An 11,281-nucleotide genomic window follows, 5' to 3' on the forward strand; every position below is an offset into this window, starting at 1 on the left:
TCTTTCAGAGCCATGGACTTTGGAACCACATCTAAGTTGGCCCAACAACTGTTCAATCAAAATGGGATAACTCATTCTTTTTTAGCAGCTTTTCCAACACATAGAACTGGTGGAAGATAATTGACAAAGAATCTCTGAGAAATGGTTTCAGAGAAGCAAAAAGGGGATGGATGAAAGAAAACTTATTCAGGATGATAAATTAAAGCAAAACACTTTGTAATATATATTGTAATAAATGCATCTACTGAAAGTGTTATATTGTAATAAATGCATCTACTGAAAGCAGGAGAATCCTTTTTTCCAATATGGCATTGCACATCCTGAGACACAGCTTCTACCTGAAAACTAGACAGTCTTTGGCAACAGCTAAGAATAAGTTTATTTCATTAAGAAAGTCCTACAGTAACGTACTGACTATTTTCACAACCAGTATTTGAACAGGGTTTGAATGATCTGAGGATCTTCTGAAGTCTCCTGTGAAGCAATTGTTTTAAAATGCTGGTATCTAGAGAGGTACATAAAACCAGGAAGGATGGGAATCTAGTAGATTATGAGACAACACCCAGAGTGGTGTGAGAAGTTACATACCTTTTTATTTATTCTCTGATAAAAGTCTAAAGTAGATAGGACTGTCTTAGTTGCTTGAAGGTGCTTAAGGTTACTAGGCTGAAGAAAAATAGCTTTTAAATATAAAGATGTATTTGAAAGGAAAAGACAGAAAGGAAATGAGGTTTCAGGCCTTATACCACCCTTAGCACACACTCTGAAATGACTGTGTTTGCGTTATTTATGATGCTATGTATCTTTCTTTAATTTCAGTACTAGTAGCACAAGGCAGGGAGTCTGCCATTTAGATTATGTTGGAGCATCAGTCATACCCAGAATAAACTGCAGAGATTCAGAGCATCTATGAAATAGAGTATAGATGGCAAAGGGAACAGTCAATAGGGAAAGCTTTGCTTTTCCTTCTTGCCTTTGTCACTTACTACCTTCCCAGCACTAGTCATGCCCTTTAACTTCACATGACTTCATATTTTTCATCCCTCAAACAGATATATAATTTTCATTCTGGCTGTCACTGTGGTGCTCAAGGAAGGTAAATTCCTCCTGTGCATAAAATGAATGATGGCAGGAAAGAGGCAGCCATGGTGCTCTGAGCCTCCTGCCTGGCTGGCCCTCTGCAGAGGGTACCAAGTCCTCAGAGGGGGCTGGCAACGCTTGAACAAGCTTGGAAGAGACTGTGAGTGTGTAGTGCTCTAGGATAGGCTCCAGGGCTTGCAGGTGCATGATTGCAGCTGATACACATATGTGGTGCCAGAAAAACAGGCTGGCCGTGCACCTTCCCTGACCCCTGTCAGACTTTCTGTAGTGAATGGCTTTAACTAGTTAAACTAGTTTAAAACTTTTATTTATTAAAGTGATTTTGGCTAGGTTAGTTCCTTAGTCATATTATGACTGCAGGAAAACCAGGTTCAAAGTGCATGTCCTGGACTGAGGGAAAGAAACAGGCTGATCTTTCAGGCAAGAGACTGCAGGGAGATTCAGTTGCATTTATCATAAAATGGGAGCCTAAAGATGGAGTTTAATTTATTTATACTTTTTTTAAAAGGGCTAGAATTTGGACTGTATACTGTGTGGACTGAAATTAGACTGATTGGACTGTGCACTTGCCTATCATTCTGCAGGTGCACAGTCCAATCATTTTGATTCTTTAACTCGTACCTTTATTAGTGTCTGAAAAACCCTGATCAGTGTGCTGATTCAATTCCCAAGACAGTGTTGCTGAAATAGATGATCCTGAGTTTGGACATATCAGAGACAGCAGTTAGTGCAGAGAATTAATGTTTAGGGAGCTAGGGAAATAATACACATCAGTGAACATAACACTGTAAATTCAAACTGTTGGCTAATACATCTAGGAGAAAATAACTAAAACATATTTATTTCAGGAGACAAAAAAAACCCCAAAAACAAAAACCACCAAATCACCTCACAGATATTAATCAACAAGTGTTGTTTTCAGTACCTTTATTTTCAGCAGCCACCAAAGTGTTCCACTGCAGCTTCAGCCTCCTGTAGATCAGTTGACAGCAGGCATCAGTACATTTACTTTTCTTTGTGGCATGTCCCCTTGAAGCCATCTGCCAATGCAGAGGTCCACAGCCCCTGGGCTGAAAACCACTGAGCACTCTGAGAGCAGGAAAGGGATTTTGCTGAGGAAATGAAGCTACAAGTCTTCAGATTCACCGTGTTGACATGTGGCTGGATTTTGAAAAGACTTTTATCTCCCACCTACACTGAACTAGGGAGAGATGTAATGACACATTGCCCAGTGGCAGCCTTAAGCCCTCAGCACGCTGCTACAGGCACTGGCTCACTCATGAAAGAATTGTCAAGATCCAAAATACCCCACTTCTCAGTCTACCAGGCTTTCCATAAAACATAGGATAGTATTTCCTGTGTTGTGTAGACAAATCACCATCACAGACCGGGTGATGACCAGACTCCTCTACAAAAGTCTGATGGGACCATTCTTGATATATCATATTAATTTCAGACTACTTCAGTATTTGAAAAATGTAGACATGGTGGAGGCATATTAAGAAAAGGACAATGGGAATTATTAAGGGTTTAAAGCTGACTTGTGAGCTTACATTGCAGTGGTGTGATATATGTGTAGCTTGGCTGAAAGTGACAACTGAAGTGAAGCACAAAACAGCTGCTCTGCAAGAACCTGTGTGTTAAATACAAAGAAGATGATATATTTATTTTTCATGGAAAAGGTGATTCACTAAATGCAACATGAGAGGTTTGTTTGTTTGCTTTTTTTTTAAATGAAAGATTAGATTAAGTACTGAGCTTACTAAGCAAATCAAATTGATCTGAAAGTTTTTTACTGTGAATAGCACAACAAGGACCAGACTAGAGGCATTTTAGAAATAGTATAAGACAAATAATTTCACATATGATGGAATTACTCTGTGGTGTTAACTTTGTGATCAGAAAGATTATCCAACCAAGCAAGATACCCTCTGCCTTTTAAGCACAGGTAATGATTTTTTTTCTCCAAAAGAAATCCCCTAAAAAGGGGGAGTTTTTAAAAGATGCTTTGAAAGGCTCTTCTGCAAGGTTTCTTCCTGTCAGACACCCTCCCAGATATTGTGCTGTTGGAATGGATCCATGTTTGCTTCGCACTCACAGAAAGTCCACTTCAAGTTTGGCAGAAACGAGGGAGCCCAAAGGGAAATCACAGTATCTCACATGGAGATCCCAAATCCTGGCAGCATGCCTCCGTTGAAACAGGACTGCAAGGACCCCTCCTGCCAGACAGAGCAGATCCTGAGAATCTGTAAAAGCAGCTCTTAAGCTTAGATCTTTTGAACAGATTCAAACAGAAGGTGCATTTTGGTTTGAAAGGGTCACAGAAATGTAGTAGTCAAGGTCTTCCACGCTGAGAAGTGCTGAGTTTCAGAAACACTGAAAACTACATGAGCATTCTCAGCTACATCTCCAAGTAATTTAATCTTCATTGTCTTTGTCCTGTGATGGCTGAATTGCAAAAGCCAGTTAATGTTTATGGGTCCATATGTTTTTGTCTTCCTGTCTGTTCTAGCAAAGTAACAAAACTGTTACAACCTGTAATTAATTCCAGAGGTTTCATTTATTATCTCTGATTAAATTAATGCCTGTGCAATAAAGAAGATATAAGAAGTTATAATACACTGTCAGGAACAAGTGTAATTAAGTTATAGGCAACACTGTAAAAACACATTAGAAGTCTTGGCTCACAGTTTTATGCGATAATATTTCCTGGCTTTTTCCCTGTCAATAACATTATAATGTGCATTTTTATATTTCAAGTATCAGCAATAGAACAGCAATATCCAAAATGATTATGTGGCTGATTCCACTTCTTATTTTACTTCCAGAATCACTTCCTCACTTCCAGTTGCAAAACCCACTTCTGCAATTTTGCACTGTCAAAGTTCTTCTGGGAGCCACACAATTACTGTGATGCTGGAAAGGTCATGACATTCAAATGTTTAACAAACATTTCCTAAGAAAACAGCCTCTCTCAGGACATTAAAATAATACATTCATGTGGTTTAAGGCAGTAAACTCCATCTTTTTTCTTGTTTTACTAAGCTTCCAGTTCTCCAAAACACTTGATGAAAAAAACCCAAACCTTTAGCCCCTTACTCATATATAGCAGATCCCTGCAGAGCACACAGGTGATAGAGAGGAAACCAAGGCAGGGGCTTCATGGCCACTGTTTCTCCAAAGGACAGCAGGGGAGTGAGACCTTGTCTTGCTCTGCCCTCTACTTGACACCTTTTCCACCAGTGCTTAATAATGTGTCTGCACTCTGTCAGAGATGAGTCACACCAGCTTTCCTCCCCACCTTCAGTAGGTGCAGAAGACCTCTGTTCAGCACAGTGGTAATGACATTAGGAAGGAAAGAAAAAGGTATTTCTCAAGTTAATGGCTAAGATACCCTCCCTGCCCATCCTCATTTTCATTCTCAAGACATAGCTAAGGCTAGCCCCCCATCCTGTCAGGATTTTTCTATACTACTCAGTTTGACATTGAGATAAGACACTAAAATTATTTTGGTACAAAAAGAAGAGGAATGGCCAGCCCTATATAAGAAACTGCATTCCAAGAATACAGTTTATTTCTGGCTTGGCATAAGTCACTGCAGTGTAGTGGGAATGGAAGAGTTAGCCTCCTAAAATGCATTTCTGCTCTTTAGGGAGAATGACTCAAGCAGACAGTGATTTTTCTACCTTTTGGTAGCTACAAGACCTTGAACAATAGAGCAGATTAGCACAGCCAGCAATGAAGAAGGCAGAATCAAAAGTAAAACGTGCAAAGGCTCATAACTTGTGACAAAGGAAAAGCCCAGAGCAGAGAGGACAAAGTTCCTGAACAGAGGTTGCAACCTGCCCCTTTTCTCATTGCAGTTTTCTGTACAGCAGTGGTGTTCCAGCAGCAACAGCAAATGACCTTGATAGGAAAAAGGCATTCCTGCCCTCACACACTACCAAAAATGTAACTGCTGGCATTCACTTGTGCCAGGCAGTCTCAAAGGAAGCCTGAAGTGGAATGGCCAGTGTTGGCTTCTGTTAGCAGCAGCTTCCTCCGGCACTGCTTCCTGATCCAAAATTCCCATACTAATTAATCTTCCAAGATCAAAAATCTTCAGAAGTTCAGCAATACTTCAGTGATTTGGGGAATAAAAAAATCCCAAACCTAAATCAAAAAGTAAAGCTGAACTCCAAAAGTATGCCAGCATTGTTTATAGTGCCCCATCTTGCTTCTGCATGGAGATGGACAGTGGATTTTCTACCATAGCTGTCTTTTGCTGGATCTGGGTACAATTTGCCTTAGCTAGAAGTATGGCCCAGAAAACTGGAAGAATTTCCATTTTTCTTTGCTGCACCTGGAACCAGAGGTCCTTGTTTTAAAAATTTCCTTTAGGTGCTTACCCTGTTCTTCTTTGATCCTCTGGAATATCAACTTGTGTGGACAGTAAGGCCTTTTAAAATAATGAATTAACTGTGCCTTTTTCTCAGTCAGAGATGCCTCACAAGAGTTGCATAACAGAAACACATGAAAGCACATTATGTCCCTTGAAGTCATGATGGTCTCTCTCTTGCCTGTATGCCACAAGAGAGAGTGGCATACAGGCATACGTATGCCATGCCACATACGTACTCGTGTACCATGACATTTGTCATAACCCCGTGCACACAGGGACCCTACAACCAGTTTGAAGCTACATAAAGCTGTTTTCCATTTTTTGTGAATCCTGCCCACCTGTCTGGCAGCTGCAGACAGTTGGCACCATCCACCAAGGGGCTCAGCACCACATTATCACCCAAGCCACGTAAGGGTGAGCATGCTGGGGCTGCCTGTTCTGCCAGTGCTGGGGTGGTGGTGCAGCAGAAGGTGTAGGGAGGAACCACCACTTCTGCTCATCTTCTGAGGAATTCAAAATACCTGCAGGGAGCCTCAGCTGCAGGGGTGGCAAAATTGTGTCGCAGCACAAACCTGGTTGTCGCAGAAGTGTCAGTGCTTTGAGACAAGTTTTAAAATGTGTATGTGAGTGCCTTTGAGGCACCCTTTAACATATTCTTTCTGGCAACCTTTTCCTCTTGTTTTATGTTCTGGGGATCCCCAAAGGATCATTTCTGTTGTGATTCTTACATCTTCCCACTGATCTGCTATGACACTCAAAGCTATGCTGAGCTGAGTTTGGTACATGGCTGATATTGCTGGGTAGGAATCGTGCTGCACATGCCTAGGACTGGGTTTGAACTTGCTGTCTGATCAGCACTGCATTTCTGCTTCTACCTGACTCCTATATTCTGTGTAAAAGCTCTGTGATCTCCTTTTGTTTTGGCTGCTGGCTAATTTAAATGTGACACCTGCCATTCTAACAGAATTTGGGAGCTTTTTCACCACCTCTGTTTTTGCAGGTAGACTAAAAATAATGTTGGTCTTTGCGTGGCCACAGAACAATTAAAATTGGGAATGCATGATTCCAAAGAAAATAACTACAACTCTCTTCCCTTTTTGTATTGTACTGCTATGTTTTTTTCCTTTTCTAGACTACCAAATCACATGGTTTCTAATGAAGTCCTGTTATTTCTTCACTCAGTGAAGCTGGTGACTACATACACATACATGTTTTCTATTCCTTTCAGGGATAAAATATTGATCACACACTTACAGAAATGCACCCAAACCATCTGCCTAGTCTTTATGGGAGATGTAGAAAGATTTGAAAACATGCTCTGCTTCCTTTCCCATTTGCACAGAGGAATGGATTTCTTGAACTATTTTTTTAAAATCTTTGCTTTACTTTGCCCTTTCTCTAAGTGTTTCAGGCCAGCAAAGTCTTTGTTTCCATTCTTGTCATGGTGCAATAGAAAAAACATAAATGTTTTTGTATATCTATTTCTCTCACAAACCAGTTTCTCCTTGCATACCTTGGGAGTCCCCAACAGGCCTAGAGAGCCTGAATTTTCAAAAGATATTGCTGCTTTTGAGTGTGCATATTTAAACCTAGTTTTGCAGAAGTAAATAGCATATAATTGACATTGATGACAACTGTGAAATCAATCCCTTCAGAGGTTTGGTGCTGAGCATCAAGGAGGGCTCTTAAAAGTAGTTTCTGCTTTTGAAAACTTTGGACTTGAGCCAGAGCTTTCATGTCCTTATCTGTGAAAATGGAATACGGCTTAATACCTGTCCAACAGCTCATGAAGGTTCATTAATGTTTATAAACCTCTTGGAATTGAAAAGCACTGATTACTACTGTTTATTTTTTAATTCCTGTTGTCTTGCACCTTCATATTCCTTTCACATGTCAAAGAAGAGGATTTAGCAGCCAGCAAAACCAGCAAAACCTGTAAAAGCCTCTGCTCTCCTGCCCCTCTCTTACTGTAATAGTCTCCCTGTACCCTCTCTCCACGTCCCCATGTTGGCTTTATATCTTCAGTCCCCTCTTCCTGCAATGCTTCCTGTTTCCCCTCCTCCCAGTGTGGTTCAGAACTCTATCCCAAAGCCTCCCTGCTGGGGCCAGCTGGTCTGACACTGCTGCAAAATGGCCAAGAAGTAGGAGCAGCAAAAATGAGGGCAGATTCCATGGCAAAGCCCTTCCCCTCCACCAGGTCTCCAGCTGAGGGAGATTGTACAACTCCATCTCTTCCAGGCCTCTATCCCTCTCTCTCATTTGGCTGAAAATAGCCACAGGTTTAAGAGTTACTGGGAAAGGGGAGGTTGGTACAAGAATGTGTAAATACAGAGTGGTTACTTCTTTTGTTGATCAAGTAGATATTTGAAATGCTCTCAATGTTCAGATCATAAATAAACCACACTGAGCAAACTCAATTTTTCCAGTTGAAACCATTTATGTAATCACACTATTGACATTTCTCTGTGTCCTTTTTTAACAAGGTTATACTTGCCTTGGTAGGTGTATGAGAGTTGCTCCATTCATAGTGCAGATTAAGTCTTCTGAAGGACACAGTGGTTTGTCTCAGAAGTGTCTATGTTATCCAGCAACAAGTCTCAGGACCTCAACAAAACAGCATTTTCTGAGGTATTGCCCTGCTATCAGACTATCTTAAAGTAGCTTTCAGTCCATCTGCCTTGTGCTAATGGGACATAGAGTTTACTCTGACCTGGCATGGCCTATGGAAGCTGCAGCAATTGCTTCTGGCCAGATGAAGGATGTTGCAAACTGAGGAGCCTGCTAGGGCATGTCATCTTCTCAAGACAAAAAACATACCTATAAAAATACAATGAATGTGTACAGCCATACAGGTACTTTGTACACCTACAAGGTGAAACCAGTGAGCTAATGGAGAAACTAAAATCAAGGTAGTGGTGCTACTGCTTTGCCCTTTACTCACTGCAAAGCAGCCCTAGGACATGGGAAACTCAGTGCTTCGCTTTCAGCCCTGCCACACATTTTCAGCTCTGCCAAGTTATACTTCTGCCCATTTCTTACTGTAAGATTTTCCCTGGCTTACATATGTACGTGCAGATATCCAGACAAATCAAACTTGCTCAAAAGCACACATTTGATTCACAGTTCTGGATGCAAGTCCACACAAGGAGTTCTGGGAAGGTGGCTTGGACTTTCAAAGTATCACCAGCATGAAGTACCTAAGGAAATGTTTCACCGTGTGCTGTGGAAAGACCTGTTTGTTTTTCCTCAACTCCAGCTCATAGATATTGCTAGTCCATTATTAAGTTACTAAAAATAAAATACTTCTGATTCAGCTTTTTCTCTCCTGTCCTCTCCAGCTGCTGCCCAGGCATAGATCCTGCACCACTGAAAGAGCTGTTCCTGTTCTGGACTGTGATGTTATTTCAGAAGGATGCATACAGAAGGCTCTGACCACGAAGGGCATTTCAGCAGTGGTCTTTTTTAACTCTTACGTGGCAGTGATGGGTCCTGGCAAAGAAATGACGGTGCTTATGTTGCTGAATGTTGACAGCTGGTGTTTACCTCAGCCCTTGCCAGTTGAGGTCTGGTGCTGCAGGGTTGTGAAACTGCATCGAGATCTAGAGTAGGGGTGATAAGCAGCAGCTACAGAGTTATTGCATAGGGAACTCTGCCCCCTTGAAGCCCTCTGAAGATCTTGCTTTAACTCAAATCTGCTGTAATAAACCAGAGACAGGACCTGGAGCATGAATGGGTCACCACTGCTAACCAGGAGGTGGCTGCGCCAGGCTTAGGTAACCATTTTTGTGTTGATTAGACAACTTCTAAAGCTGTGATAGGAAGAAGTTTGTGCTGATGCCAAACCACAGGCTCCAGTAGCTAATACATGTGAAATAGTAGCAGGCTGAGGGAGAGTGCACTTTTCCAGCTACACTGACTGCATGTGTCTGTCCTTGGTGTGATCTCTGCAAGAAATGTGGGAACAACTGGCATTCAGGGACACTGATCTGCAGATGGTGGCTGATCACAGGGAAACATTTATGGACTCAATCATGGGATGCACAGAGTATGAAACAAGGATCCTGAAGTAATCTACAGTTTCCCCTTTGGAGAAGGGACTCAGGTTATTTCTGACAGTATATTTACAAACAGAAAGTTTCTACCCATTATTACTTTATTTGACCCACCTCACCATCTTCTACTGTCCTGGCATGTAAAATTATATGCTGAGGAGAGATCACCTGATAGGAAAAGAAGGTTTAATTATATATTAAATATTTGCAAAATGGTTTCAGTTGCTGAAGGCAAAATTGCTCAGCCTTCAGACTTATTTAGATATCTGTATGCTCTGGGCCATTTGTGTTAACAGCACTCTGCACCTTCACACCTTCTGTGAGGGCATCAGTAAAGAATGTCAATCTTTGGAGATAGGCAGGGACAGCAAGAGAAATCAAGGATTTGACAAGGATGCCACACCTCTGTCTTCCCACCCCTGAAAGACTGCCAAGTACCCCTACCTCTGCACTGCAAGTGGCATGTTTGTGTGCACCACACACTTTGTGAATGTGAGACGAAGATGTTCATGCTGTAAGTAGTTCTTGACTCTTCTTTTTTCCCATGCACTCCAAGTCCAACTGCATGTTAAAAAATTTAGACTTGTGTCCAAAATCAGTAAGCACCTGCAGGAAAAGAGGAACCTTTATACCCTCTCTTCCCCCCTCTCTCTTCCCTCTACTCCAATAGATTCTTGTTTAGTCGTCTTATCTAAAAAGACTGTAATTTAATTTCCCTTTTTTTTTTTTTTGTGAAATGGAAAGGGGAGAAGAGAATGCTCTTATTTACTTTGCTCATTAGAATAGGGTCACTGTTTTTATGACTTTATCTCATTTTTATCCATTAACCTGCTCTGAATCCCTTGCAAGACAGTAGTCTCCAGACTATGGTACTCAGATTTAAGCTTGAAAGAATTTGGCAAACAAGTAGCTGGGGTTTTGTGAGGAAGGGTAGGATAACTGAAGTAAAGGCATGCCACCGATACTGTTTTAAATGTATTTTTAGAGTATTGACTTGCTGGAATTCCCTAACAGAAGAAGCTATTTCCAGACTTATGACAAAAGACCTTATCTCTTTGTTCAAATGTTATCTGCTGACCAGGATATTAGTGAATAGGGAGGAACTTATAGAAACTTAATCTCTTGAATGATCTTACTGATTTCTCCATTAAAAAAAAAACCTCAAGCATCAGAGCAAGGATGTTAGGGAAGGCATTAGAAGATGTCAGACTAAGCTGGGGAAGCTGTCTGAAAACAAAACTGCTTTATGTGTCCCTTTCTCCATCACTGGCTTTGCATTTCTTTTTCACCATGCTTCTTGAGCCACCACTGAGAAGGTCCCCAGAATATGACCTTAACATTCAGCCCTTTTGGAGTATAAAGAAAACCCTAAAGTGTGTTCTGCCCTTTGCATCCCACAACTCCCACAGCCCCTTCCCTTCCCTTCCCTTCCCTTCCCTTCCCTTCCCTTCCCTTCCCTTCCCTTCCCTTCCCTTCCCTTCCCTTCCCTTCCCTTCCCTTCCCTTCCCTTCCCTTCCCTTCCCTTCCCTTCCCTTCCCTTCCCTTCCCTTCCCTTCCCTTCCCTTCCCTTCCCTTCCCTTCCCTTCCCTTCCCTTCCCTTCCCCTTTGCCACAATATCCCTCTCCCCACCCCTGAAATATTGGCAAGTACCCAGGAGAGCCTCTCCAGAAATACCTCTAAACTCTCACTCCAATGGCTCTTGTTCTTCCACCTTCAGGGGACAATGGGCATCATGTGGTGTTACAGC

The sequence above is a fragment of the Cinclus cinclus genome, chromosome 2 (genome assembly GCF_963662255.1).
Source record: "Cinclus cinclus chromosome 2, bCinCin1.1, whole genome shotgun sequence".
Classification (NCBI taxonomy): Eukaryota; Metazoa; Chordata; class Aves; order Passeriformes; family Cinclidae; genus Cinclus; species Cinclus cinclus.